The following is a 5,793-nucleotide window of genomic DNA, read 5'->3' as shown; positions in this document are numbered from 1 at the left end:
GCGTCAGGCTAGCACCCTAGGAAGCAAGACCCCAGTGACAGCCCTCCATCTACCTGCCTTTCCCTCAGACCTCCCTAACCTCCTTGGGTAACCACTATATCCTGTACTCTATGCTACAGCCGCACTGAGACCTGCGTATGCCCCTGTCTTTCTGCTATGGCCGCGGCAGACAGCAAAGGGACGGCACCACTGCATGCATCTACCTGGGCACCATCCCAGAGATCAGCATGCTCTAAGCAGGAGAGAGAGGTCCAGCATTGCCTCTGGGCCTCTTCATGTGGCTGTAGCCTACCCAGCCTCAAATATGGCTGCCTAGCCTTTATGAACTCCCCTCCATGTCAGATTCACTTTACAACCTGTTATGCCTCAGAGCTTGTGACTAGTGGGAGGACTCACGGAGTCATCCAGGCGGAACTGGACAGCAGTGTGGAATCCGGAGGTTTCTGGTTGGGCCCACCATCTCTCTCATTGCTAAGGGTGCCCCCTCCCCCCCCCCCCATTTTAGGGACCCATCCCATAGAGCCTCCTCTGTCTCTGCATGGCATTCTGCCATTCTCCACTTGTAGCATCTACCCCTCTGCCCATTCCTCAGGGACCATTTCATATTCATAGTCCTCTTCCATATCATAACTTCTTGGCATCTCATGAGCCTCCTCCCCGTGTGCCATCTCATCCCAAATGCCCCAATCCAATTTATTCATAAGCCCCTTCCATTATTCTTCATTCCGTCCTAGAGGATCTCTTATTCCACAATCACCCTTATTCTGGGTGCTGTATCCCGCATCCCGTTTATCACTCCCCCCTCCCTCATTTCTTCCCCCCCTCCCCTCAACTCCCCCCAAGTGAGTCGCATCATGATTCAATTCAAGTCCCTGAGACCAATGACTGTAACTGTATTTATTGATGGAGCCAGGACCTCTGGTGAGGCCCTGGGTGGGGAGGGGCAAAGGATGAAGTAGGGCATGTTGAAAACTTTATGATGGAACTGCCTCCAGACTAGGCGAGGGGGAGGCGAGGCCTCTAGCACGCGGCCACACCCAGTTGCCCAGACAGAAGTGGATGATAGGTAGGCACTGGGGCAGCGTAGCCAAAGGGGCCTGCACACACGCTGTATACATTCACACGGAGAGACACAAGGCTATGTCCGGGACTCCAAACCAGTGCAATCGACTTAGTGCAAATTCAAAAGGGGTAAAAAGGGGAAACAGAGTCACGGCTGCTTTGAGTCTCTCAAGCAAAGAAAAAAACAAAAGGAAAGAAATATAGCTTATAGGAAAGGATGAAGAAGAAAAAGGCAGGAGGGAGATGATGGTGCATCCCGGGCTAGAGGCTTGACTCGGGACGAAGTGGGGTGGTGGTCTCCCGGGTGAGGCAGAGTTGGCCATGAAGATGGATTCTCAGGGGTGGGTGGGGGGTGCTGTGGGTCTGCTCTTTCAAGGTGTTGACACCGTCTGTTCCTTCAGCTTCACCTGCAGAGAGAAAAAAGACAAATGGGTAGGGGCCAAGAGGGGGGGGAGGTGGGCTTGGCAAGCTTCCAGAAGGGTGCCCTGGCTCACCTTTCGAGCCGATTCCTGAGGAAAGTAGTGTAGTGGTTCTGAGTGCAGGGTATTCTTGATTCAGAACTAGGCGGACTTAAAGAAGTCCCCGGATTCAAAGGCCCAGACATGAGCTGGGTAGCACCATTTCTGTGGTTGGGGTGGGGGGGGGAGAGAAAATGAGGCCTCTGGGCTTGGCAGCCTGCCACGCCCCACCCGAATGGGACAGAAGAGTCCTCACCTTTCATCTTGAGGGTTCAAGGGGAGGAGGATCCAGAGAGCAGCAGAGATGTGTTAGCTCTTTGGGAAAAGTAAAAGAACAGACGGCTTCTGTGGCAGTGTCCCACGGTGCCAGCCTATGGTGTTCTGCAAAGGACAGAATCTGGGATGAGTGAGTGGGCATCTAGATGGTTGAGTGGGCTGTCCCTGTGGCAGGGAGTATGATTACCAGGAAGGCTGGATGACTGTCCTTCTGTCCTCTCCGTCACACCGGACCATGTCATGTCTCTCTATCATGTTGACCACACCTGCCATCCTGGCCTTCAGTGGCTGGCGGGCACATCCACCTTTGTTGGAGACGGGCTGCGGGGAGAAAAGAAGACATGAGTTAAGTGGACTTGGGTGGGAGAACACTGGGTAACCACAGGCGGGATGATCACTTACCCAAGTCTCCAATCCGAGCTCTCAGAGGCACCGATCACTGCTCCGTCGCCGCCCGCAAAGCCCTCCTTGGCCACGGACTCTGGAGGCCAGTGCCTCGCTAGCTCAACACCCCAGATCTTTTGCCTCGCTCTACCTGCACCCCCAACCTCCCTCCTTAGAAAGCTCACCCATTCTGCCTCGCCTGCCTCGCCTTGTCTGGCTTCATCCTGTGCCCTTGACTCCCCTGGAAATGTTCTGTCTGTCATGCCAGACCCAGGGGCTGAGCAGTTAGGGCATACAGTGCACCAAGTCCACTGTGGGCCCTTTCCGCGCCAGTCCCTGGGCCGCAGTGCCATGTGAGAATGGTCTGTCTGCAGGCTGGACCCACTGCAGCCTCCTTGCTGTGAAATCCCCCTGGAGTCCGACACCTGCAGCCCCCACTCCCTTCCTGGTGACTCCCTGCTATGTTGCCTGTGCACTGCCTTTCTTTCCCGCTCTCCGGCCTTCAAAGCTCTGGCAAAGGTGTCAGAAGGTCCCGCCAGAGCCACTCTTGAACCTGCTTCTAAATGAATTACGGTGGGTGGGATGTGGTGGCGGCTGGGGACCCTTCTCTGTCTTCAGACCCCACCCTGCCCTGTTTGACCCTAGCCTGGAATTCTTCCATTCTTGTTGGATCCCATGGTCTCTGCCACTGTCTCCAAGGACCCCTATCACCTCCCTGGAGTCAGCAGCCTCAGTCTTTACTGGCAGCCCTGCACCCTCTTCTAACTTCCCTCTAAATGCTCTTTCCACCCTGGGGTGGCCAATGGCCCCCCCCCAGCCTTCTTCTGTCTCGGCTCCCCCCAAGACGATGTCTCCTTTGCTAACAGTCCTACCTCTCCTGTGCCATTCTGCTGGGAGGCCAGCCGCTTCTTCTCACGGGCCTCGCTCTCTAAACCTTCTTTTAGAAGGTCAGTTCAGCGAAGCCCAGAGAGAAGAAGGAGACTCACCTGCCCCGCAGAAGGCGGTCCTCACCTGCCCACCGCTGCCAGCTACACCTCCACTGCCCAGGTCTGGGGTCGAACCCTTCCCAGCAGCTCCCCTTTATCCGACCAGCCGCCACGTCCTGTAACCAAAAGTGACCGGGATGAATGCCTGGCTCCCCATTCCTCTCCAACCCTAGCTCAGGCCCCTCAGCTCTACACCGATGTCTTCCAGCCTCTGTGATGCCTGGGAGCCACACCATGCTCCTCCCAGGCTCCCAGGTCCTGTTGCCTCTGCTCTGCCTGAGCTAGCCCCTCTGTCCTTCACCACTCCTGCCAGGCTCCAGATGCCGAGGTGCTCCTCGGCCCCACACCACTCTCCTCCTGCACCCCCATCTTCCCCAGTTTCCCCGCTAACCCCCCACCCCCACCCCCCTCCCGCACCCGGTACTTCGGCCCCGAAGCCCGGGCTTTTTCTAACTGGGGTGGCTCCGCCCAGAATTCCCGCCCCTCCTCTGTCAGCCAATCAGTGCAAAGGCCCCGCTGGGGGCCCTGGAGGGCCCACCTCCACCCTGGATCGTTCCAGCGCACGTTCGCCTCACCCCGCACCCACACCAGTCCTGAAATTCTCCAAAGACAACCTCACCACAACTCCCACTTTGGAATCTCTCACACAGGGCCTGGCATTGTCCCCAAATAGCTTCCTTGGGGTTGAGAACTTATAGTCCCTTAGCCTACTGGAGCCCTTCATGAAACCATGGTGCCTTCGGCACCCTGCCACGTTGAAGCCGCCTCACTACTCAGTTTGTATAGTGAACTTGACAGGAATATGGGGGCAGGGGTCTCATCCTGCCGCAGAGTGTCAACAGCCTACTGGTGGCCAACTCTCAGTTTTTTTGTTTTTTGTTTTTTGTCGGTCCGCTTGACTGACCTTGTCTGGCTACAGTGGCTTCAGCAAGGTCGCTAATTTGGATTCTCCTCACCAACTCTTTCCTGGTCACCAGGTTTGCCAGTACTCTCTGGTGATGATCCTTATTAAGTAACCTCATGGTCTAGCCTCGGTCTCCCCAGCCAACCAGGGACTCGATGTGGTCTCCTTATCCTACAGAGTACCACTCTCGGTGATAGGATGAGGACAGGAAAGAAGGGTCTTCGATTCTGTTGAGAGTTTGGGGGCTCTAACCCACAAGGTCAGCACCCATAAATCAAGGATATTGGAGGCAACAGAAAATAAGGAAGTCCTAGATGGACGTGGCTGGAACTTCAGTTGTGAGGGGGACCCCACCAGCCATGGCCACTTGGCTGATCCTCATGTATATGGGATACAATAGCACCTTGACAGATCCTCAACCCAGTTGCTGCATGTCGGCTGAGTAATTCATTTCTGATTCTTGTTGTGGGTGACTCCCCAGTTTTACTCTGTGAAAAGCCCTGGCCATTGCCATGGATGGACACCAAGTTCTGATACTGACAGACACCCCTCCCCCTCAAATTTGGCCATAAGTGGACCCCAGCCTCTGTTATATTGGCATTGCAATGTGTGAGTCTGTGCTGTCGCCTCATGGTTGTGGCTCTCTCCATACCCTTACACAGGATACACCAGTCCTGTTCAGAGACTAGTGATGTGAGATGCGAAACAATGACCACAGAAAGCCCTTCTATGCTAGGCACAAAAGCCCGAGCAACTCCCATAAGTATCCCGTCCTCTAGGGAACCTCAAGAACCCAGGCAGCACCCGCAGAGCAAAGAGTGAGTGAGGGTTGGCCACCAAACGCGGGATGTTACACCGGCCAGGCAGTAGATCGCCGCCGTCAGCGCCCTCTATCCCGATCGCGTCATACCAAGCTGAGCGCTGACTTCTCCTAGCCTCCATATACAGCTCTGCTACTTCTCACTGTGGTTGGTTCCCAAGTGACCTGGGACATTGTCATGGCTGAACCCCGGCCTCTGCTTTCACCGCTAAAGGGGTTTCCGTGTATGGGACTCGCGGCAACTCTGTGTCTCCCACCCATAACCGATTCTGTGCCACGCAGGGATTGAGCAGATCTGGCTAGTTTGAGGGGGGTCCCAAGACATACGGGGACCTCTCCAGAAGCGCACAGATGTCTGACCCCTATGTTGAACTTGGGTGACTTGAGTTTTTGTCACAGGCGAACCCCAACCTTTGCCGTCTCTGCCCAGCAATGTGTAGAGTTGTACTGCCACCGCGCGGCAAGGTTCGTCTCTTTAGCCAGTTCCGTGCTGTGTGGGGAGTGAGCCGATCTCAAAAGGGTGCAAGACCGAAGGGAGCTACCCAAGAGATATGTGTGTCTTATTACCCCATGAATCATTGGGATGCTAGTCCTGAGGAACCTATGATATTGGCACAGTTGAACCCCAACTTTGGTCGCTTCTGTGATGCCGTGTGTGGAACTGCACTGTTATCGAAAGGCAACTTCGGTCTGATCAACCACCGCGGATCGATCCCATGTTGCGTACGGAATGAGCCAAGCTCTCTGATTTCAAGGTGCAAGGGAATCACTCCAGAGGTGCACACATCTTACCAACCCCCAGGAACCACATCAGGTTTGGGTGATAGCCGGGACATTGCTGGGAGTGAATTCTTCCGCACCCCCAAGTTGGCTGCATTTGGGCTACAATATATAGGAGTATGC

At 55.2% G+C, this 5,793-nt stretch overlaps 1 long non-coding RNA gene across 1 annotated transcript; it reads right to left on the bottom strand.

The window, feature by feature from the left end:
* Window positions 1-882: 882 nt before the first annotated feature.
* Window positions 883-3,565, bottom strand: LOC311591979. Its single transcript, XR_014777265.1, has 5 exons — window positions 2,199-3,565; window positions 1,984-2,117; window positions 1,777-1,901; window positions 1,557-1,685; window positions 883-1,469 (listed from the first exon to the last, which is right to left on the bottom strand). It is a non-coding gene; the product is annotated as an uncharacterized lncRNA (long non-coding RNA).
* Window positions 3,566-5,793: the final 2,228 nt, after the last annotated feature.

This window comes from Acomys minous, assembly GCF_964271855.1.
Source record: "Acomys minous genome assembly, chromosome: 2".
Lineage (NCBI taxonomy): Eukaryota > Metazoa > Chordata > Mammalia > Rodentia > Muridae > Acomys > Acomys minous.
This window is presented reverse-complemented; position numbering and strand designations above follow the sequence as displayed.